At 45.1% G+C, this 27,513-nt stretch overlaps 1 protein-coding gene across 1 annotated transcript in view; it reads left to right on the top strand.

Annotated features, from left to right (window-relative positions):
- The first annotated feature begins 2,370 nt into the window (after positions 1 to 2,370).
- Positions 2,371 to 27,513, top strand: part of LOC124151447 (muscleblind-like protein 2a) — a 411,834-nt gene continuing 386,691 nt past the window's right edge. Inside the window, exon 1 of the mRNA XM_048390567.1 lies at positions 2,371 to 2,389. The gene's annotated coding sequence lies outside the window, so the exon portion shown is untranslated. The remainder of the gene's footprint in view (positions 2,390 to 27,513) is intronic.

Genomic DNA, 27,513 nt, shown 5'->3' with positions numbered 1-27,513 from the left:
CACAGTACTTCCCTCAACAACAGAACAAATCACTCACACAGTACTGACCTCAACAACAGAACAGTTCACTCACACGGTACTGACCTCAACAACAGAACAGTTCACTCACACAGTCCTTCCCTCAACAACAGAACAGTTCACTCACACGGTACTGACCTCAACAACAGAACAGTTCACTCACACGGTACTGACCTCAACAACAGAACAGTTCACTCACACAGTACCGACCTCAGCAACAGAACAGTTCACTCACACGTACCGACCTCAACAACAGAACAATTCACTCACACAGTACCGACCTCAACAACAGAACAGTTCACTCACACAGTACCGACCTCAACAACAGAACAAATCACTCACACAGTACCTACCTCAACAACAGAACAGTTCACTAACACAGTACTTCCCTCAACAACAGAACAGTTCACTCACACAGTACTTCCTTCAACAAGAGAACAGTTCACTCACACAGTACCGACCTCAACAACAGAACAGTTCACTCACTCAGTACTTCCCTCAACAACAGAAAAGTTCACTCACACAGTACTTCCCTCAACAACAGAACAAATCACTCACACGGTACCGACCTCAACAACAGAACAGTTCACTCACACAGTACTGACCTCAACAACAGAACAGTTCACTCACACAGTCCTTCCCTCAACAACAGAACAGTTCACTCACACGGTACTGACCTCAACAACAGAACAGTTCACTCACACGGTACTGACCTCAACAACAGAACAGTTCACTCACACGGTACTGACCTCAACAGCAGAACAGTTCACTCACACAGTCCTTCCCTCAACAACAGAACAGTTCACTCACACGGTACTGACCTCAACAACAGAACAGTTCACTCACACGGTACTGACCTCAACAACAGAACAGTTCACTCACACAGTACTGACCTCAACAACAGAACAGTTCACTCACACAGTATTTTCCTCACAGAACAGTTCACAAAATACTTACTTCGAAATAAACATGTACATGTTTTAAAACTATTTGACCGTAATGATGACTCCCTCAATAGTCTCCGGCCTCGCTAGTTACTGTTCATTTTATGCACAGGTGGATATTTCCCGCATATTGTCACGTCAAATACCTGTACGTTTTCTCCCAATACCGATTGTCATATTTCTCCCGCTTTTCAATGCGATCTTTCGACCATCGCGTTTCCTGCGTCGTCTACCAACATCTATTGGGAACAACTCGCGACACACTCCCCTCTGAAAAAAAACATCGTCCATGGTCCGAGTTCTCAAGTTGCGAGTGCATGTTCGAATCTCCAAAAATGACGTCATGATAGAACAATGTGTTTTCGTGAAATAAACCATACATACATACATACATACATACATACATACATACATACATACATGACACCTAGTGTCAACAATGACAGTAAGATACAGTCACAGAACAAACACACGCGTGCTTCATTCACAGGAAAGCGATCTATTGAGATTGCTGTCATCAGTATTTTATATAAATGTGATTCACCGTTAAGACAATTTCTCCAGGATTTATACTACCCGTGAAGATTCTGGGGTAGAATAGGTCTTCAGCAACTCATTCTTGCCATAAAAGGTGACTATGCTTGTCGTAAAAGGCGACTAACGGGATCGAGCGGTCAGGCTCGCTGACTTGGTTGATGCATGTCATCGATCCCAATTGCGTGGATCGATGCTCATGATAATAATCACTGGATTGTCTGGTCCAGACTCGATTATTTACAGACCGCCGTCATATAGCTGGAATATTGCTGAGTTCGGCGTTAAACAACAAACCAACCAACCAAATCCAGGATTTATACGATAATCTGAACATAGAGTATTTGTATTTGCATTTACATCATTGTTAAGGAAATAGAGCTATCGGTATTATGAAAAAGTTAAATCGACTCACATAGGTGATAAAACTGTTTGCATTCCGATATGAGATTCATGATATACAGACAGACAGACAGACAGAAACATTGATTACAAGTTGAATGTGCGTGTACAAATACAGACTGACTAATACGTTTAAGTATATAAATCTTTCTTCATACTGTGTCAACTTTCCTATTGTAGGGTACCCTGACCCAACCCCTGTTGGTACCTCGGGTCACCTGACCGCGCCACTTCCCACTATTATGTAAGCGCCATGTCTGGCCGTGACGTCATCAGTAAACAATCCAAACGTGCGAGCAGATGAGATTATATTTTGAACGTCTGCCTTTTCCTGACCTGATATTAACTCACCAAACTATTCCTTAACGATAAGACTTATTTTGTGCATTATATCAGCTTTGTTTTATATTGTAAGCGGTTGTGAAGATTTGGGAATGCTGAGTGCAAGGTGATATTCCTGCTGTATCCGCAGACGGCTGGGCACAGACCAGGTAGGTCGGTTTCATTCCCGCTCTCACTCACTTGCATCTCAAGTGTATGACAAATGTTTACATGCATCCAGCGACCCATCCTGTTTTGTCACCACGCCACTGAATACCTCGGAGTCTGATCGCTCCTGGCTCCTAGTTTCCAGGGTGCGCGAAGGTCGCTTCCATGTCAGATGTCAGTTCAACTTGATACGCGTTTATGCTCAATAATTGCTCTGCATAAAGGGTTTCTCGCCAAGCCAACATAAAAAAGTTATCAACTCTTGAAGAACAGAGTGATCGAAGACTTACAGTAATGGCACATATAACAAACATATATTATGACATCCTGCTTATAAACACTTGATATAGGTAAATAAACAATTTAGGGTGACAAAAACAAACCAGCTGACTGGAGAATAAATGTTTAAACATTATTGTGTGTAAATGTCTTTTTCTGAGATAAAACTACAATATTGTATCATTTCAGTTATGAAAACTGTATTACATCTTATTCAAGCATGGTACAAGTGCGTATCTTTGTTGGATTGGATGGGTTATATAGCATTATCACGGGGAACCTATGTGAAATAAGTGTGTTGGTTACTGATGTTTACGTTGTGTATTTGACAAGGGAAAGCTGGATATGACCCTCACATTTGAGATGATGTCCAGTTCACGTGAAAGTCTGCATATATTCTTTAAGGTGGTTTATGTTTTGTTTTCTCAAGAATTAATTTCACAATCGACAAATGGCGACTCCATGTAACGTCTCAGTGCCCCACATCTGTGTCTGCTACTAGGTATTTGTGTACGAAGGGTAACATAGCGCTAATTCTTATATCTATCATTGTCACTAAGATAAACGTGCTAGATAAATGACTGAATAATACAATTTGTCGTACGTTGAGAAATCTTACTATAACAACGATACGGCGTACATCCACGTATGATTTCCGGAATTTCAGTTTCGACATTGATGATTTATGAAAGGTTTAAATGATCATATGTAAACTATAAGTCAACCCGATTAGATCTAGTCAACCTTGTAAAAAGGAATAAAAATCAGTATAACAGGTACATAGAATATGTATATGATATTTACACCATGACCACTGGAACTATCTTCCTGCCCTGCTATGAATACAACATTAGTTTGTGAAAGTGTAACAAGCGTCATATGAGTCTAAAGGTGTTCAAAATTGCGATCTCAGTGCTGCATTGCCGGCGACGGCATCTTTAACTGGGACTCCTTCACCGTCTTTATTTTATTGTTTCATAAGAGGAGCGGTCACTTCCAAACGCGTGCCATCTATACAATAAATAATATGACTTCTGATCGCATATGTGTAAGGATGTGGGGCTAGCGACGCCTTGTGCCATTCATTTGTACGGAATGCTTTCAGAATGGGTGGCTGACAACACTCCCAAGCTCTCTGTGACATTCCAACGTGTTAAGGTTCTATGAGAAAAAGGCAATGTAGCCATTTGGACTACTTAGTGGAAGTAACATCGGGGCGGGAGTTCCGTCACTCATAATGCACAGGAAATAGTCTTCTTGACAAGAGCATTCCAGTGACAGTGATATGCGATGAAGCAGTAACGGTGTGGAGGACACCGCTGTATGCCATCAAGCAGCAGAGGAAAAGAAAGCACCCATTTGGTGTTTTCCATAATTTATAAGAACTGCATTTCATAATTCTGACATTGACGTATAACAACGAATCTCACTTTAACTGAAACTCATGAATGAAACGACAACGTCAAGTTACCTATCACAACAAAACAGATCACGCTTTTACAACGTATCTCAAAACATCTTATGCATGTTAAATGTCGGAACATGAACTACAAAGTACTAAAAGTGATGGTAAAGGAAGGCAAATGGACAAGTAATAGCAAACATGTACACTATTACTTTCTCCTTTTCCATGTTCTACATTTCAAAAACATGTATTTAAAATTGGTGTTTGTCACAAAGACCACGTGGAAACATAAATCGTATTCATACTTGGTTTCTTGAATATCCCCGAACGACATTGATGAACCTTCTTATTTTCTTCCCTTTTTGTGATATGGGCACATACAATACACCATCAGACAGATAGAGAGATGGGCACATACAACACACCATCACACAGAGAGATGGGTACATACAACACACCATCAGACAGAGAGATGGGTACATACAACACACCATCAGACAGAGAGATGGGCACATACAACACACCATCAGACAGAGAGATGGGCACATACAATACACCATCAGACAGAGAGATGGGCACATGCAACACACCATCAGACAGAGAGATGGGTACATACAACACACCATCAGACAGAGAGATGAGAACATTCAACACACCATCAGACAGAGAGATGGGTACATACAACACACCATCAGACAGAGAGATGGGTACATACAACACACCATCAGACAGAGAGATGGGCACATACAATACACCATCAGACAGAGAGATGGGCACATACAACACACCATCAGACAGAGAGATGGGCACATACAATACACCATCAGACAGAGAGATGGGTACATACAACACACCATCAGACAGAGAGATGAGAACATTCAACACACCATCAGACAGAGAGATGGGTACATACAACACACCATCAGACAGAGAGATGGGCACATACAACACGCCATCAGACAGAGAGATTGGTACATACAACACACCATCAGACAGAGAGATGGGTACATACAACACACCATCAGACAGAGAGATGGGTACATACAACACACCATCAGACAGAGAGATGAGAACATTCAACACACCATCAGACAGAGAGATGGGTACATACAACACACCATCAGACAGAGAGATAAGAACATTCAACACACCATCAGACAGAGAGATGGGTACATACAACACACCATCAGACAGAGAGATGGGCACATACAATACACCATCAGACAGAGAGATGGGCACATACAACACACCATCAGACAGAGAGATGGGCACATACAATACACCATCAGACAGAGAGATGGGTACATACAACACACCATCAGACAGAGAGATGGGCAGATACAACACACCATCAGACAGAGAGATGGGTACATACAACACACCATCAGACAGAGAGATGGGCACATACAATACACCATCAGACAGAGAGATGGGCACATACAACACACCATCAGACAGAGAGATGGGCACATACAATACACCATCAGACAGAGAGATGGGCACATACAACACACCATCAGACAGAGAGATGGGTACATACAACACACCATCAGACAGATAGAGAGATGGGCACATACAACACGCCATCAGACAGAGAGATGGGCACATACAATACACCATCAGACAGAGAGATGGGCACATACAACACACCATCAGACAGAGAGATGGGCAAATACAACACACCATCAGACAGAGAGATGGGTACATACAACACACCATCAGACAGAGAGATGGGCACATACAACACACCATCAGACAGAGAGATGGGTACATACAACACACCATCAGACAAAGAGATGGGCACATGCAACACACCATCAGACAGAGAGATGGGCACATACAACACACCATCAGACAGCGAGATGGGTACATACAACACACCATCAGACAGAGAGATGGGTACATACAACACACCATCAGACAGAGAGATGGGCACATACAACACACCATCAGACACACCATCAGACAGAGAGATGGGTACATACAACACACCATCAGACAGAGAGATGAGAACATTCAACACACCATCAGACAGAGAGATGGGTACATACAACACACCATCAGACAGAGAGATGGGTACATACAACACACCATCAGACAGAGAGATGGGCACATGCAACACACCATCAGACAGCGAGATGGGTACATACAACACACCATCAGACAGAGAGATGGGTACATACAACACACCATCAGACAGAGAGATGGGCACATGCAACACACCATCAGACAGAGAGATGGGTACATACAACACACCATCAGACAGAGAGATGGGTACATACAACACACCATCAGACAGAGAGATGGGCACATGCAACACACCATCAGACAGCGAGATGGGTACATGCAACACACCATCAGACAGAGAGATGGGTACATACAACACACCATCAGACAGAGAGATGGGCACATGCAACACACCATCAGACAGCGAGATGGGTACATACAACACACCATCAGACAGAGAGATGAGAACATTCAACACACCATCAGACAGAGAGATGGGCACATGCAACACACCATCAGACAGAGAGATGGGCACATGCAACACACCATCAGACAGAGAGATGGGCACATGCAACACACCATCAGACAGCGAGATGGGTACATACAACACACCATCAGACAGAGAGATGGGTATATACAACACACCATCAGACAGAGAGATGGGTACATACAACACACCATCAGACAGAGAGATGGGTACATTCAAGATATCATAAGACAGAGAGATGGGTACATACAACACACCATCAGACAGAGAGATGGGCACATGCAACACACCATCAGACAGCGAGATGGGTACATACAACACACCATCAGACAGAGAGATGGGTATATACAACACACCATCAGACAGAGAGATGGGTACATACAACACACCATCAGACAGAGAGATGGGTACATTCAAGATATCATAAGACAGAGAGATGGGTACATACAACACACCATCAGACAGAGAGATGGGTACATACAACACACCATCAGACAGAGAGATGGGCACATGCAACACACCATCAGACAGCGAGATGGGCACATACAACACACCATCAGACAGAGATGGGTACATACAACACACCATCAGACAGAGAGATGGGCACATGCAACACACCATCAGACAGAGAGATGGGTACATACAACACACCATCAGACAGAGAGATGGGCACATACAACACACCATCAGACAGAGAGATGGGCACATGCAACACACCATCAGACAGAGAGATGGGCACATGCAACACACCATCAGACAGAGAGATGGGCACATGCAACACACCATCAGACAGCGAGATGGGTACATACAACACACCATCAGACAGAGAGATGGGTATATACAACACACCATCAGACAGAGAGATGGGTACATACAACACACCATCAGACAGAGAGATGGGTACATTCAAGATATCATAAGACAGAGAGATGGGTACATACAACACACCATCAGACAGAGAGATGGGCACATGCAACACACCATCAGACAGCGAGATGGGTACATACAACACACCATCAGACAGAGAGATGGGTATATACAACACACCATCAGACAGAGAGATGGGTACATACAACACACCATCAGACAGAGAGATGGGTACATTCAAGATATCATAAGACAGAGAGATGGGTACATACAACACACCATCAGACAGAGAGATGGGCACATGCAACACACCATCAGACAGCGAGATGGGCACATACAACACACCACCAGACAGAGAGATGGGCACATGCAACACACCATCAGACAGCGAGATGGGCACATACAACACACCACCAGACAGAGAGATGGGCACATACAACACACCATCAGACAGAGAGATGGGCACATACAACACACCATCAGACAGAGAGATGGGTACATACAACACACCATCAGACAGAGAGATGGGTACATACAACACACCATCAGACAGAGAGATGAGAACATTCAACACACCATCAGACAGAGAGATGGGCACATGCAACACACCATCAGACAGCGAGATGGGTACATACAACACACCATCAGACAGAGATGGGTACATACAACACACCATCAGACAGAGAGATGGGCACATACAACACACCATCAGACAGAGAGATGGGCACATACAACACACCATCAGACAGAGAGATGGGCACATACAATACAGCATCAGACAACGAGATGGGCACATACAACACACCATCAGACAGAGAGATGGGCACATACAACACGCCATCAGACAGAGAGATGAGAACATTCAACACACCATCAGACAGCGAGATGGGCACATACAACACACCATCAGACAGAGAGATGGGCACATACAACACACCATCAGACAGAGAGATGGGCACATACAATACACCATCAGACAGAGAGATGGGCACATACAATACAGCATCAGACAGCGAGATGGGCACATACAACACACCATCAGACAGAGAGATGGGTACATACAACACGCCATCAGACAGAGAGATGAGAACATTCAACACACCATCAGACAGCGAGATGGGCACATACAACACACCATCAGACAGAGAGATGGGCACATACAACACACCATCAGACAGAGAGATGGGCACATACAATACACCATCAGACAGAGAGATGGGCACATACAATACAGCATCAGACAGCGAGATGGGCACATACAACACACCATCAGACAGAGAGATGGGTACATTCAAGATATCATAAGACAGAGAGATGGGTACGTACAACACACCATCAGACAGAGAGATGGGCACATGCAACACACCATCAGACAGCGAGATGGGCACATACAACACACCATCAGACAGAGATGGGTACATACAACACACCATCAGACAGCGAGATGGGCACATACAACACACCATCAGACAGATACACTTATATAATTCAAATAAATGTTGATCGTCAAGGTTTTAACGGCATGTCATATATTTCAGGCACTGTTGGTTGTTGAGTTACACCCCAAGTACTTCCTCTGTCTTGAGAGTCCGGCGTGCAGACAGCCACGGTTGATTGGTTCTGTCTGCAACGGTACACTCTAGATATACAACACGTAAAGATCACAGTATAGTATAGTAATCTAACAATAACCTAGAAAACATGTTTTGATATGCTTTTCAGCGTTTTATGTTGTAAACATCTAATGTTAGTCTGGGCGTCATGCTCTCCAACGGGTTGTTATATTTTATCTTGAGCATAAAATATTTCAGATTTGTCTGACCAAACAATGTTCAGACATATTTTCTCATCTCATCAAAGGGCTTATCCAGCAGACTTGCATACCAGCAAGTAGGTGGCTTTGCAGACTGTACATGTACATCAGACTGAGTCACTCAGGTTGGAATACCGTACCACGTCGTGGAGGAAAGCTCGAATCTCAACACGGGAATCATTGTCAGAGAAATGCACCGGCTCTCTTCTCACCCCCCCCCCCCCCCCCCCACTGAATGAAATGTCCTCACCGTTGATTTGCTTAATAAAACTTAATAAATAGTGTGTCATGCTAACATGTAGTAAGTGTCGCTTCTACCAATCAGCGTATTGGCCTGTACCGTATATGCTAAGATTGCGTTGTGTTTTCAAATTGCCTTTAAAATTATTGATAATCAACAGGAACATCTGATCAAAGCTTCTATTGCGTATACATACATCTCTTATACAACAAGAAGACAAATACAGACGTATATTACCTATATTTTGTGTAGAACATAATCACACTGACAGCAATGAGAAGCTGGTGCAGTATAATCTAAGCCAAGGGTTGTTGATATTGAACCAAGCGCCCATATAATATGCGAGACCACGAATGCCACTAACAAGACCACCACGGCACGGACAGCCCAATGATGGCAGTCGAATGTCCATATGGCCTATGTCCATGACAGTTTCAGGTATACTTCATATTGCCGTCAAGCCATGTCAGTCCCCAGGGAAGAAGACAGCTGGGCAAAATAAAAATCGCTGTGATCATGGACCACCGAAAACCAGTGATGACATCAGGTGTTCGCCAAAAGACAAGCACGTCCCGCCCAGTGGGAAGCACCTGCCATCCATCAAATGGACATGATTCGAGAAAAAGTTCCAGTATTTATGCGTGCATGTTATAGGGATTTGTAAGATTAGTCATAGACGGCTTTATGCATAGATTTGTATAGGATATGGACAGGTTTTTTGTCGCTTTATTTACGTTAAAATTGTTATTGACGAATATTTGTCACACACAGACATATATTTTGAATATATTTTAAAACATGCAGTATGAATAAAGACAGGGTTGACCTATGAATTTCAACTTCTATACTCTTTCAATGCGACGTTTCGGCAGTTTCTAGCACCTTTATCGAGGAAATCGGCACAAGCATATGTACCGAAACGTAGCATTGGAAGAATAAAGAAGTTGAAATCCATAGGTCAATGTCCTAATTTGACAGCTTACAGGTATTACTGACCTGACATAAAAATGTCAATCGAGTTATAACTGGAAACTGAAATCATAACCATGGAAGCAAGAATAAGCATTTGACGTCACGCTGCTTACACACCGTCTATAAAACAAATTGACAACTGTACCTGGCTCACCGTGTACTTAGTGTCTCTGAAACAATTTGATAACTCTGTGACTCACTAGGCACACGGTGCCTATAAAACAGCATTCACTGTGAAGAAACTGACAGCCGTACCTGACCCACACGGCACTTACTGTCCATGAAACAAATCGACAGCCGTGCCTGACCCACACGGCACTTACTGTCCATGAAACAAATCGACAGCCGTACCTGACCCACACGGCACTTACTGCCCATGAAACAAATCGACAGCCGTGCCTGACCCACACGGCACTTACTGTCCATGAAACAAATCGACAGCCGTACCTGACCCACACGGCACTTACTGTCCATGAAACAAATCGACAGCCGTACCTGACCCACACGGCACTTACTGTCCATGAAACAAATCGACAGCCGTGCCTGACCCACACGGCACTTACTGTCCATGAAACAAATCGACAGCCGTGCCTGACCCACACGGCACTTACTGTCCATGAAACAAATCGACAGCCGTACCTGACCCACACGGCACTTACTGTCCATGAAACAAATCGACAGCCGTGCCTGACCCACACGGCACTTACTGTCCATGAAACAAATCGACAGCCGTACCTGACCCACACGGCACTTACTGTCCATGAAACAAATCTACAGCCGTGCCTGACCCACACGGCACTTACTGTCCATGAAACAAATCGACAGCCGTGCCTGACCCACACGGCACTTACTGTCCATGAAACAAATCGACAGCCGTACCTGACCCACACGGCACTTACTGTCCATGAAACAAATCGACAGCCGTGCCTGACCCACACGGCACTTTCTGTCCATGAAACAAATCGACAGCCGTGCCTGACCCACACGGCACTTTCTGTCCATGAAACAAATCGACAGCCGTACCGGGGGTGTTTGTATCAAGATTTGTTTCAGCTACAGCAACAAAACCAGATATATTTTTTCTAACCTATTAGCCTAAATTTTATTTTAACAGTGTAATTTGTCAAGAATTTTCTGAGACAATTTATGTTTTTTTAATGAAAACCATTTTTATACTCATATTACAGCATAAAGGAAAGTGATAATGTTGTATGACATTGAACAGTCGAATGTCATAATACCATTTTACTGAAAACACATGTTCATGGTGTTGTTTCTTAATATCAACTTTGAGATTGAACTCATTGATTGTTCCGTGCTGTCGTTTCAATAGACTGGACATGGTGATCTGGCAGTAGTACAGGAACATGCGGTGACCATTCCCAGTCAACTATCTGGGAGACGGCGACGGTGACCTCTCAAGGAGATAACTGTGAATGTGCAAGAGCTATATATTGTAAGGCTTTCTATTTCTATGTTCATCTCTACATGTGAACGCGCGGCAACAAGGATAGGTTTTAAAATATCACACTTCCCATACATATCTCTCATACCTTATGACGCTTTGTCAAAGTGTTTCAATAATAGTTTCAATAATTTCTCTCTCTCTCTCTCTCTCTCTCTCTCTCTCTCTCTCTCTCAGACAATATATATATATATATATATATATATATATATCTCAGACAATATTCAGTGAGTCTCATAAACTGTATACAGTTCCGAACCCGTACCACTACACCATCAACAAGATTTTCCACCCAGGTATTGGCACCCTTCCATTATAAGTTTCAGCGCACACGAATCTACAACTGTCTCTGGTAGCGGGTTCCCATCTTGAAGATGCGTTTCAGATAATAGGACTCCGATCTTAAATCTGCATTTCCTCATCTAATACGTTTCCAATTTTTAATCGTCCGTCCAAAATCGATTAGTGACGGCAAGATAGTCGTTTGTTTATGGTGGACTGTTCCGCAATTAGCTTGATACAGGATTAATAGACAGAGTTGTTTCTTTACCAAAGCGGAACGTGGTCAAGATTAATTCCTTCCGGGAAGGTTGCTGTAGTGTGGTATATGTGAACAAGCAGCTTGTGTGATGTAGTGGCAGCGAGCAAATTTACGATCATTATGAGAGCACATGCTTTCCTAAATGCACTTCCAGCGAGACTAAAAAGGGGGTTTTAACGATAGCTTAATCTTTGTAGGCAATAAGGTTCACACTCTAATGGTTATTTGGCTTGGTCCCTTTGGAATGTGTATAATTACACATGGTGTTCCCCTGCGCCTCGTTACAGCAGCATGTGTTACTGTGCTTGGTAAATGGTATTTTGAGGGGGCTTCAACTGTATGATTTGTAATGTGTTCATTCCTGTTGTGTTTTCTTGCAGAACATGATTTTGTATTTGATACGTTCTGCTTGACATGTTTCATTCATAAATATCTTGAATTGGTTTTAAACGATGATACATCTGTTGTCATGAAACTGTTGCAAAATGTACACCCTATAATTTGTGGCTTCTAATGTTATATTTCCCCAGGAACATCTTCTGCCTGTTCACGGGGACGTTATATATAAGTGGAGACCAGTAGCACGGTGATAATTAATGGTGGGTGTAGAGATGGCTGGCGAGCGAGAGGCCATCATATCGGAACCTGGTAATCACCAGGATACATCTCTTTTTATATGTCTGGGTCAACCTGTGGAGTTCTCAGCCAGCCAGTCATCATGAAGGTTTTCCCAATAGATGCTTTAGCGGCTGACGGCTTTGGATCGATTCAACAGGAAGAAAAAAATGATTTACCCCAGTTTATGGGTAAATGCAACCCGGTAACCTCGTCAATGCTTTGGACGACCACGCTGACGTAATGTGGCAAGACGGATAACTATGAATCGTATTTGCAGGTCGACATGCATGTTAATGATCGAGTTGAGTTACATAGTCGTATACAATTCACTCAATGTGGCTAGTGTGACTAGCTTGTGTCAGTGCAACACCAAGGCGGGGAATGGATGGGGTCCAATACTCTTCCGATATTGTCCCATCCATGTACATCCAAGTTACACAACCCAGCACCGAGCGTGTCGGTGGTCAGGGAGTATTGCCCATACGTTCACATACTACCAAGGGTCCAGCATGTGGGTGGTCAGGAAGTATTGCCCATACGTTCACACACTACCCAGGGTCCAGCATGTGGGTGGTCAGGAAGTATTGCCCATACGTTCACATACTACCCAGGGTCCAACATGTGGGTGGTCAGGGAGTATTGCCCATACGTTCACACACTACCCAGGGTCCAACATGTGGGTGGTCAGGAAGTATTGCCCATACGTTCACACACTACCCAGGGTCCAACATGTGGGTGGTCAGGAAGTATTGCCCATACGTTCACACACTACCCAGGGTCCAACATGTGGGTGGTCAGGAAGTATTGCCCATACGTTCACACACTACCCAGGGTCCAACATGTGGGTGGTCAGGAAGTATTGCCCATACGTTCACATACTACCAAGGGTCCAGCATGTGGGTGGTCAGGAAGTATTGCCCATACGTTCACACACTACCCAGGGTCCAACATGTGGGTGGTCAGGAAGTATTGCCCATACGTTCACATACTACCAAGGGTCCAGCATGTGGGTGGTCAGGAAGTATTGCCCGTACGTTCACACACTACCCAGGGTCCAGCATGTGGGTGGTCAGGAAGTATTGCCCATACGTTCACATACTACCCAGGGTCCAACATGTGGGTGGTCAGGAACTATTGCCCGTACGTTCACACACTACCCAGGGTCCAACATGTGGGTGGTCAGGAAGTATTGCCCATACGTTCACACACTACCCAGGGTCCAACATGTGGGTGGTCAGGAAGTATTGCCCATACGTTCACATACTACCAAGGGTCCAACATGTGGGTGGTCAGGAAGTATTGCCCATACGTTCACACACTACCCAGGGTCCAACATGTGGGTGGTCAGGAAGTATTGCCCATACGTTCACATACTACCCAGGGTCCAACATGTGGGTGGTCAGGAAGTATTGCCCATACGTTCACATACTACCCAGGGTCCAACATGTGGGTGGTCAGGAAGTATTGCCCATACGTTCACATACTACCCAGGGTCCAGCATGTGGGTGGTCAGGAAGTATTGCCCGTACGTTCACACACTACCCAGGGTCCAGCATGTGGGTGGTCAGGAAGTATTGCCCATACGTTCACATACTACCCAGGGTCCAACATGTGGGTGGTCAGGGAGTATTGCCCATACGTTCACATACTACCCAGGGTCCGGCATGTGGGTGGTCAGGAAGTATTGCCCATACGTTCACAAACGACCCAGGGTCCAGCATGTGGGTGGTCAGGAAGTATTGCCCATACGTTCACATACTACCCAGGGTCCGATGTGCTTAGGGAGTATTGTTGCGTATACAGTTACACTACGCAGGGTCCGATGTGTGGGTGGTCAGGGTGACGTTTCCCTTCATTGATCATGTCAAGTCAAGCACTCACAGACCCAGCTTCTGGAACACAGAGTGGTTGCTTTATAGATTGTGGTTTAGGCCTTTGTACGACCACATCAGCACTATCAAAGAATAACTACTCATTGCATCAATCATAAACACACTAAAAATGCAACCAACTACAACGACTTATCGGAACGTTGGAGTGCAACTATTGTCATAAAAACATCCGTTAATTTTCAAACATAAGTCCGGACTTTGGAAAACAAACAGCAATTGTTAACAGAAGCCGGTAATGAACCTCCATGTCGATATTAAAGACGTGCAATTATTGATGTCCGTTCTCACTTGGATACACGTTATAATGGTATGTCAGAATATACACATATTCTTTGCAACCACATGGAATATCCGACACAACCTTGGCCCTACCCGGTTCTTACATGACATGAAATATCCAACATGACCCTTGCCCTACCCGGTTCTTACATGACATGAAATATCCAACTTGACCCTTGCCTACCCGGGTCTTACATGGCATGAAATATCCAACATGACCCTTGCCCTACCCGGGTCTTACATGACATAAACTATCCAACATGACCCTTGCCCTATCCGGGTCTTACATGACATGAAATATCCAACATGACCCTTGCCCTACCCGGTTGTTACATGACATGAAATATCCAACATGACCCTTGCCCTACCCGGGTCTTACATGACATGAAATATCCAACATGACCCTTGCCTACCCGGTTGTTACATGACATGAAATATCCAACATAACCCTTGCCCTACCCGGTTCTTACATGACATGAAATATCCAACATGACCCTTGCCCTACCCGGTTGTTACATGACATGAAATATCCAACATGACCCTTGCCTACCCGGGTCTTACATGACATGAAATATCCAACATGACCCTTGCCCTACCCGGTTCTTACATGACATGAAATATCCAACATGACCCTTGCCTACCCGGGTCTTACATGACATGAAATATCCAACATGACCCTTGCCCTATCCGGTTCTTACATGACATGAAATATATTCAACATTACTTTTGTCTTTGTCATATTTTACATTGCATTGTCATGTCCAACACGGCCTTTGCCATATTGCCTTACACACATCTTACATGGCATGGCATGGCATGGCCTATCCAACACCACCATGCAAAATTTCCGTGCACTCCTTGAGCCGATGTAATGAGCGTGCCAGATCAATCTAGATTAGCGAGTCTATCTCAGGTGCAACAGGGAGATTAGTGGTTTGTGGAGTTCTGTTCACTCACTCATTTTGTATCGACCTGTTGTTGCCGCAGTTTTTACTTCCCAAAATACACGCCTGTGACCAGTCGAGCCAACATAAATGCTGGTTACGTGGTTTGCACTTACTGAATGTGTAATGTTATGTTTCCATCCTCTCTGCAATATTGATGCCAAAGCATAGTCACACTTATAAACCCTCTACAATTCTGATAATGAGTTCACAATTTCTACACAGGGCATGTGTACGCCTGTCATCCTTGGGCATGTGTGTAACTAGGTACAGGAGACAGCAGCAGACTACTGCGATTGCGCCACCTGCACAGCGGCCAGTGTCTACAGCAGCACATCCTTGCAGCGACGTCAGCTTCAGTCCAAACATCATACTCTTTGTTTCTGCAGGAACCGTTTGCATATTAGAGCAAGGGACACGTCTAACGCAGCATTTATAGTACCGATACGCGTCTTCTTAATACAGTAATATGGATGAGAAATGAATGTGTAGAACGGAACAGAATCATTTGGTAGCACATTTTAACATTAGCCCTATGAATCTACAAAACTACACGTTTCTGAATCAATGGACTCCACAACCTTGCGAGAACTGAATGTCTCTACACGCTGCTGCCTGTTGTGGTTGGTGGTCCGAGCATGTTCACACTAAAACATACTGCCAACTGCACCAGCATGGTTTCCACACGCTATATTTAGTTCATCGTGAGCTTGCAATGGGCGATAACGTTAACGTTTCCTCTTTTATTGAATCCGTCTTGATCAGTTGAATTCCCTTGGATGTACTTTGGTTCAATCATGATGCCACCTCGATGTCTTCTTCGCGAGTTTGGCGTGCAACGTTCACGTGTTACTCTCCGATTACGTCTAGAAGTCGGTGCCCCGGCGTGCGTGACGTGGCCCCCGCTCATAACACCAGCCTACCCACCCATTGGGCACACACACCAATTTATTGTCTCAAGAGAAGGTTTATTAACAGAGATTAAATTTCAAATTGGTTTTAACTGTTTTTGTGTTTGATACTCTTAAGTCAACACAACGTTTTCGCAATTGAATTTCCGAGCAGTATTTGTTTTCATTATGAGACCAGATTTTTGTTTTTGACGCAGCGAGCTGCACCAACGACCCATGGGAATTCTGGGTAATGTTTATTGTCGATTTCCGTTAAAACCGAAGTAACACAACACCGAACCTTTGTGCAATACTGCCACTTTTGAACATTAAATTTTGAGATTTTATTAGATGAACCGTCATGCTAGATAATAGTTCTTGTGTTTATGTGCGTCAGATAATGAGCTTCAATTTCATGGAGCAATGATAATCTCTCCAGAGAGAACATATTTCGCAGTTAAGATGCAGTATAACCTTCTTTAAGGAAGACGGGTTTACACATATCTATCAAACATATTGTCAACATGCACTCCAACCTGTACTGTTGATGTATACACCCTACACTCACGTCCACCTTGTACTGTTGATGTATACACCCTACACCACGTCCACCCTGTACTGTTGATGTACACACCCTACACCACGTCCACTCTGTACTGTTGATGTATACACCCTACACCACGTCCACCCTGTACTGTTGATGTATACACCCTACACCACGTCCACCCTATACTGTTGATGTATACACCCTACACTCACGTCCACCCTGTACTGTTGATGTATACGCCCTACACCACGTCCACCCTGTACTATTGATGTATACACCCTACACCACGTCCACCCTGTACTGTTGATGTATACACCCTACACCACGTCCACCCTGTACTGTTGATGTATACGCCCTACACCACGTCCACCCTGTACTGTTGATGTATACACCCTACACCACGTCCACCCTGTACTGTTGATGTATACGCCCTACACCACGTCCACCCTGTACTATTGATGTATACACCCTACACCACGTCCACCATGTACTGTTGATGTATACACTCTAAATCACGCCCACCACGTCCTCCCTGTACTGTTGATGTATACGCCCTACACCACGTCCACCCTGTACTATTTATGTATACACCCTACACCACGTCCACCCTGTACTGTTGATGTATACACCCTACACCACGTCCACCCTGTACTATTGATGTATACACCCTACACCACGTCCACCCTATACTGTTGATGTATACACCCTACACCACGTCCACTCTATACTGTTGATGTATACACCCTACACCACGTCCACTCTATACTGTTGATGTATACACCCTACACCACGTCCATCCTGTACTGTTGATGTATACACCCTACACCACGTCCACCCTGTACTGTTGATGTATACACCCTACACCACGTCCATCCTGTACGGTTGATGTATACGCCCTACACCACGTGAACCCTTTACTGTTGATATATACTCCCTACATCACGTCCACCCTGTACTGTTGATGTATACACCCTACACCACGTCCACCCTATACGGTTGATGTATACACCCTACACCACGTCCACTCTGTACTGTTGATGTATACACCCTACACCATGTCCACCCTGTACTGTTGATGTATACACCCTACACCACGTCCACCCTGTACTGTTGATGTATACTCCCTACATCACGTCCACCCTGTACTGTTGATGTATACACCCTACACCACGTCCACCCTATACGGTTGATGTATACACCCTACACCACGTCCACCCTGTACTGTTGATGTATACGCCCTACACCACGTCCACCCTGTACTGTTGATGTATACACCCTACACCACGTCCACCCTGTACTGTTGATGTATACGCCCTACACCACGTCCACCCTGTACTATTGATGTATACACCCTACACCACGTCCACCATGTACTGTTGATGTATACACTCTAAATCACGCCCACCACGTCCACCCTGTACTGTTGATGTATACGCCCTACACCACGTCCACCCTGTACTGTTGATGTATACACCCTACACCACGTCCACCCTGTACTGTTGATGTATACACCCTACACCACGTCCACCCTGTACTATTGATGTATACACCCTACACCACGTCCACCCTATACTGTTGATGTATACACCCTACACCACGTCCACTCTATACTGTTGATGTATACACCCTACACCACGTCCACTCTATACTGTTGATGTATACACCCTACACCACGTCCATCCTGTACTGTTGATGTATACACCCTACACCACGTCCACCCTGTACTGTTGATGTATACACCCTACACCACGTCCATCCTGTACGGTTGATGTATACGCCCTACACCACGTGAACCCTTTACTGTTGATATATACTCCCTACATCACGTCCACCCTGTACTGTTGATGTATACACCCTACACCACGTCCACCCTATACGGTTGATGTATACACCCTACACCACGTCCACCCTGTACTGTTGATGTATACTCCCTACATCACGTCCACCCTGTACTGTTGATGTATACACCCTACACCACGTCCACCCTATACTGTTGATGTATACACCCTACACCACGTCCACCCTGTACTGTTGATGTATACACCCTACACCACGTCCACCCTGTATTGTTGATGTATACACCCTACACCACGTCCACCCTGTACTATTGATGTATACACCCTACACCACGTGAACCCTTTACTGTTGATGTATACTCCCTACATCACGTCCACCCTGTACTGTTGATGTATACACCCTACACCACGTCCACCCTGTACTGTTGATGTATACACCCTACACCACGTCCACCCTGTACTGTTGATTTATACACCCTACACCGCGTCCACCCTGTACTGTTGATGTATACACCCTACACCACGTGAACCCTTTACTGTTGATATATACTCCCTACATCACGTCCACCCTGTACTGTTGATGTATACACCCTACACCACGTCCACCCTGTACTGTTGATGTATACACCCTACACCACGTCCACCCTATACGGTTGATGTATACGCCCTACACCACGTGAACCCTTTACTGTTGATATATACTCCCTACATCACGTCCACCCTGTACTGTTGATGTATACACCCTACACCACGTCCACCCTATACGGTTGATGTATACACCCTACACCACGTCCACCCTGTACTGTTGATGTATACTCCCTACATCACGTCCACCCTGTACTGTTGATGTATACACCCTACACCACGTCCACCCTATACTGTTGATGTATACACCCTACACCACGTCCATCCTGTACTGTTGATGTATACACCCTACACCACGTCCACCCTGTATTGTTGATGTATACACCCTACACCACGTCCACCCTGTACTATTGATGTATACGCCCTACACCACGTGAACCCTTTACTGTTGATGTATACTCCCTACATCACGTCCACCCTGTACTGTTGATGTATACACCCTACACCACGTCCACCCTGTACTGTTGATGTATACACCCTACACCACGTCCACCCTGTACTGTTGATGTATACACCCTACACCACGTCCACTCTATGCTGTTGATGTATACACCCTACACCACGTGAACCCTGTACTGTTGATGTATACACCCTACACCACGTCCACCCTGTACTATTGATGTATACACCCTACACCACGTGAACCCTTTACTGTTGATGTATACTCCCTACATCACGTCCACCCTGTACTGTCGATGTATACACTCTAAATCACGTCCACCACGTCCACCACGTCCACCACGCCCGGCATGTCCACAACGTCCACCTTGTCCACCACGTTCACCACCACGTCCATCACGTCCACCACGTCCACCACGTCCACTACGTCCACCACGTCCACCACGTCCACCACGTCCACCACGTCCACCACTTCCACCACGTCCACCACGTCCACCACGTCCACCACGTCCACCACGCCAGGCATGTCCACCACGTCCACCACGTCAACCACGTCCACCACGTCCACCACGCCCAGCATGTCCACCACGTCCGCCACGTCCACCACGCCCTGCATGTCCACCACGTCCACCACGTCCACCACGCCAGGCATGTCCACCACGTCCACCACGTCCACCACGCCCAGCATGTCCACCACGTCCGCCACGTCCACCACGCCCAGCATGTCCACCACGCCCAGCATATCCACCACGTCCACCACGTCCACCACGCCAGGCATGTCCACCACGTCCACCACGTCCACCACGTCCACCACGCCCAGCATGTCCACCACGTCCGCCACGTCCACCACGCCCAGCATGTCCACCACGCCCAGCACGTCCACCACGTCCTCCTTGTCCACCACGTCCACCACCACGTCCAACCATGTACACACTACACCACCGAACAGCACAATATTACTGTAACTTGTGTAATATGTTCATCAAGGAGGTCCTGAAATGTAAAGTTTCAATGATGTTTGTTGCCTGATGGTAATGATCTGTAAATTCATTTGTAATTAATGACATGACAGCAATGATGGTGCTTGGTCGAGTGCAGCTACAACAATGGACCGGGTCGGACAATATTTAGATATTGATACTTGGATCAGTTGCTTGTTATCTCAAGAGCATTCCCTAAAAAACAAAAACTGGGTGCCATCGTTCAGTCAGTGCTCTCTGACCCATGAGTCGTTAAAGATGATTCCGTATTTTTCACTTACTTCTACAACAGTGGCGGCAGTCAACCGCTGGACGAGGGTCAAATTATGACCTCATCAACATGGGTGCAATTCCAAATACTTTCCCCCTAAATTGCTTTCACGAACTTCTTGTCTGTACAAATGCGTAAAGGGTAATTTTTACGTGATTTGGCGATAGTTTAATGCCCCATATCTTGTGAAATACTGTGTCGCTAATTGCCACTAGGCGCCTGTAGTCTTGTCTAAGTGGAATCATTTAATCAAACATGTCGTTAGCGACTAGCTATTACAACGTGGAGGTGACCATCACGCAATACTACAAGTGCGCTGAGGCTTTCTTTAAGCCTCATCCATCAGGGTATCTGGGAAGGATGGCAGGCAACAGAGTCACCCGCTCTGTACCTGGAGACCAAACTTCGACAAGACTGTCATCCCTCGGAATACCACTGTCCTTTGTACATTACTGTGTTGAAAATATGACAAAACACATCGTGTAGATTCGGTGCAGCGTCAATGAACCTTTGTAAATAACACGTTTGAACTAAACGAACAGCTTTGAAAAAGGTTTATTTTTAAAAATCTCCACAATGACATGTAACTTTGCATCAATGTTCAAACAAGTAGAAATCTCCTGATGCACACGATGGTCATGAAATCCCGTGCAGCCCTGTGTACCACTTGCGATACGTTCATCCTCTGTGAAATACTAACTGAAAGGAGTAAGGCAGTTGTATGTTGTATTGAAGGACAAATTGTTGTGTTCCAGTAGAATATAAAAACAGTGTTTAAGGTTTTTTTGAGGATAGGCTTGAGGTTGTACTGAAGGATAAACCAGATGTTGTACTAAAGGCAGGACTAGATGATGTATTGAAGGACCGACTAGTGGCTGTGATAAAGAACGGGGAGTTGCTGTACAGTAGGACTGACAAGTGGCTGTGATAAAGAACGGGGAGTGGCTGTAATAAAGAACGGGGAGTGGCTGTAATAAAGAACGGGGAGTGGCTGTACAGAAGGACTGACTAGTGGCTGTAATAAAGAACGGGGAGTGGCTGTACAGAAGGACTGACTAGTGGCTGTAATAAAGAACGGGGAGTGGCTGTACAGAAGGACTGACTAGTGGCTGTAATAAAGAACGGGGAGTGGCTGTACAGAAGGACTGACTAGTGGCTGTGATAAAGAACGGAGAGTGGCTGTACAGAAGAACTGACTAGTGGCTGTGATAAAGAACGGGGAGTGGCTGTAATAAAGAACGGGGAGTGGCTGTAATAAAGAACGGGGAGTGGCTGTACAGAAGGACTGACTAGTGGCTGTAATAAAGAACGGGGAGAGGCTGTAATAAAGAACGGGGAGTGGCTGTACAGAAGGACTGACTAGTGGCTGTGATAAAGAACGGGGAGTGGCTGTACAGAAGGACTGACTAGTGGCTGTGATAAAAAACGGGGAGTGGCTGTAATAAAGAACGGGGAGTGGCTGTAATAAAGAACGGGGAGTGGCTGTAATAAAGAACGGAGAGTGGCTGTAATAAAGAACGGGGAGTGGCTGTAATAAAGAACGGGGAGTGGCTGTACAGAAGGACTGACTAGTGGCTGTGATAAAGAACGGGGAGTGGCTGTACAGAAGGACTGACAAGTGGCTGTGATAAAGAACGGGGAGCGGCTGTACAGAAGGACTGACTAGTGGCTGTGATAAAGAACGGGGAGTGGCTGTAATAAAGAACGGGGAGTGGCTGTACAGAAGGACTGACTAGTGGCTGTAATAAAGAACGGGGAGTGGCTGTACAGAAGGACTGACTAGTGGCTGTGATAAAGAACGGGGAGTGGCTGTAATAAAGAACGGGGAGTGGCTGTACAGAAGGACTGACTAGTGGCGGTAATAAAGAACGGGGAGTGGCTGTAATAAAGAACGGGGAGTGGCTGTACAGAAGGACTGACTAGTAGCGGTAATAAAGAACGGGGAGTGGCTGTGATAAAGAACGGGGAGTGGCTGTACAGAAGGACTGACAAGTGGCGGTAATAAAGAACGGGGAGTGATAGTCAACTTCATCTTGTTATCTGCACGTGTTGTGCCTGTATATCCCTGATGATACAAATGATAGTCAACTGCATCTTGTTAGCTGCACGTGTTGTGTCCGTATATCCCTGATGATACAAATGAGCGGTCAACTGCATCTTGTTAGCTGCACGTGTTATGTCTGTATTTCCCTGATGATACAAATGACAAGGCAACTGCATCTTGTCAGCTGCATGTGTTGTGTCGGTATTTCTCTGATGTTACAAATGATAGTCAACTGCATCTTGTCAGCTGCACGTGTTGTGTCCGTATTTCACTGATGATACAAATGATAGTCAACTGCATCTTGTCAGCTGCACGTGTTTTTGTCTGTATATCCCTGATGATACAAATGATAGTCAACTGCATCTTGTCAGCTGCACGGGACCGCCTCCATGGTCTAGTGGTAGAGCGTCCGCCTGGAGAGCGGAAGGTCCGGGGTTCGATCCCCGACCGCGTGATACCAAAAGACGGTAAAAGCTGGTACTTGTTGTTACCCTGTCTGGCGCTCGGTATTAAGGGGCTAAAACAAGGACTGGTCGGCTCGGAGTCAGTATACTGTGTCTGAGTGGGGTATTCATGTTAAACTGCGGCATGGTATCTCAGTGAGCTAGCACTATAAATCGGCATCAGTCCGGACTAGTACAAGCAGCCACACAAACACACACACGTACATGCACGTCGCTATAAAAGTGCAATAATCTTGGACGCGACGTTAAACCCCATTTCACCTCACCTGTCAGCTGCACGTGTTGTGTCGGTATTTCCCTGATGATACAAATGACAGGGCAACTGCATCTTGTCAGCTGCATGTGTTGTGTCGGTATTTCCCTGATGATACAAATGTGAGGTTAACTGCATCTTGTCAGCTGCATGTGTTATGTCTGTATTTCCCTGATGATACAAATGACAGGGCAACTGCATCTTGTCAGCTGCATGTGTTGTGTCGGTATTTCCCTGATGATATAAATGACAAGGCAACTGCATCTTGTCAGGTGCACGTGTTGTGTCGGTATTTCCCTGATGATATAAATGACAAGGCAACTGCATCTTGTCAGCTACACTTGTTGTGGCGGTATTTCCCTGATGATATAAATGACAAGGCAACTGCATCTTGTCAGCTACACTTGTTGTGGCGGTATTTCCCTGATGATATGAATGACAAGGCAACTGCATCTTGTCAGCTACACTTGTTGTGGCGGTATTTCCCTGATGATATAAATGACAAGGCAACTGCATCTTGTCAGCTACACTTGTTGTGGCGGTATTTCCCTGATGATATAAATGACAAGGCAACTGCATCTTGTCAGCTACACTTGTTGTGGCGGTATTTCCCTGATGATATAAATGACAAGGCAACTGCATCTTGTCAGCTACACTTGTTGTGTCGGTATTTCCCTGATGATATAAATGACTAGGCAACTGCATCTTGTCAGCTACACGTGTTGTGTCGGTATTTCCCTGAAGATACAAATGACAGCTCAACTGCATCTTGTCAGTTGCACGTGTTGTGTCGGTATTTCCCCGAAGATACAGTGACTACAGCCCGTTTCTCCATACCCTTCCAGTCATATAACTTACAGTTGACTGACAGTGTGTGCAGCCCGATTCTCCATAACTTCCCAGGCATATAACTTACAGTTGACTGACAGTGACTACAGCCCGTTTCTCCATACCCTCCCAGTGATATACCTTACAGTTGATTGACAGTGACTACAGCCCGTTTCTCCATACCCTCCCAGTGATATACCTTACAGTTGACTGACAGTGACTACAGCCCGTTTCTCCATACCCTCCCAGTGATATGCCTTACAGTTGACTGACAGTGACTACAGCCCGTTTCTCCATACCCTCCCAGTGATATAACTTACAGTTGACTGACAGTGTGTGCAGCCCGTTTCTCCATACCCTTCCAGTCATATAACTTACAGTTGACTGATAGTGTGTGCAGCCCGATTCTCCACACCTTCCCACCGATATAACTTACAGTTGACTGATAGTGTGTGCAGCCCGATTCTCCATACCCTTCCAGTGATATACCTTACAGTTGACTGACAGTGACTACAGCCCGTTTCTCCATACCCTTCCAGTGATATACCTTACAGTTGACTGATAGTGTGTGCAGCCCGATTCTCCATACCCTTCCAGTGATATACCTTACAGTTTACTGACAGTGACTACAGCCCGTTTCTCCATACCCTTCCAGTCATATAACTTACAGTTGACTGATAGTGTGTGCAGCCCGATTCTCCATACCCTTCCAGTGATATACCTTACAGTTGACTGACAGTGTGTGCAGCCCGTTTCTCCATACCCTTCCAGTGATATACCTTACAGTTGACTGATAGTGTGTGCAGCCCGATTCTCCATACCTTCCCACCGATATGACTTACAGTTGACTGATAGTGTGTGCAGCCCGATTCTCCATACCCTTCCAGTGATATACCTTACAGTTGACTGACAGTGTGTGCAGCCCGTTTCTCCATACCCTTCCAGTGATATACCTTACAGTTGACTGACAGTGACTACAGCCCGTTTCTCCATACCCTTCCAGTCATATAACTTACAGTTGATTGACAGTGTGTGCAGCCCGATTCTCCATACCTTCCCACCGATATAACTTACAGTTGACTGACAGTGTGTGCAGCCCGATTCTCCATACCTTCCCACCGATTTAACTTACAGTTGACTGACAGTGTGTGCAGCCCGTTTCTCGTAACCCTCCCAGTCATATAACTTACAGTTGACTGTCAGTGTTGACGGCAGGGTCGTGGAGGTGCTGGAATTTCAGCGGCTGCATAAAACATTATCAAAGTTAAATGTTCTTCACCCAACACTCACACCCAGTCCCATCTCCCGTTGAAAGCTGATACAGCACTCGTCGGATCAAAGTACACAATGTCATCAATTTAACAGCGTGTTTCCACCAAACCATTGTTGTTTTGCAGAGCGCACAATTCATTGTGTTATCTACGATAGAGTCTCATTCTAACCTATTGCTCAGGGAAATGTTATATTCAGCTAAGCTTTCAGTTGTTCGACTCGTCTATAATTTAATATTAACCGATAGTTATTTTTTCGCCATCAGACTTTGAAGAGATTTGTAAGCATTTAATCCTGTCTGGTGTGGAGTGTGTGGTCCTGGCCACGAGAGACCAGACCGTCCATAGTGTCGGCTGTGGGTTATTATTGTAATGGGAGATGGGAGTTTAGTGCTGCTACATTACTCCCAGACTGTGGCGGATCTAGATGGATACAATTCCCAATGTTTCAATGAATGAATGGGAGATAGTTGTTGAGAGAGCGCTCATCTGTCTTGCCTGCTAGTGATGGCTTCATTGGATGATATAACTCACTGTACATGTAACATGGATCAACAGTGAGCGTGTCATGTGTAGTTACTATTACTGTCTAAATCATTCTAGGTCACACGGCAATACGTCATTAGCCTTTTATGGGATTTTGAAAATGTATTTGGGCGCTCTTGTATGGCACCCATCTCGGTGGCGATGTGAGAATCATTGAACACCATTGTTACGAATCATTATGTTAATTTACCCGGAAAAGAAACATTATAACTTTTTACCAGAATCATGTGTGTATTGTTCGACTGAGAAAAGATACTTCAATTTGAGATCGAATGTGTCCCATTTAACTATCACGCGTGGACTTCACTTTGGCATGTATGTCTTTTCATCGCAATCTTGTGAGGTTGAAAGAAATTGAAAGGAAATAGAATAGAGGGAGTGT

This window comes from Haliotis rufescens, unplaced genomic scaffold, assembly GCF_023055435.1.
Source record: "Haliotis rufescens isolate VD_foot unplaced genomic scaffold, xgHalRufe1.0.p SCAF_9, whole genome shotgun sequence".
Classification (NCBI taxonomy): Eukaryota; Metazoa; Mollusca; class Gastropoda; order Lepetellida; family Haliotidae; genus Haliotis; species Haliotis rufescens.
This window is presented reverse-complemented; position numbering and strand designations above follow the sequence as displayed.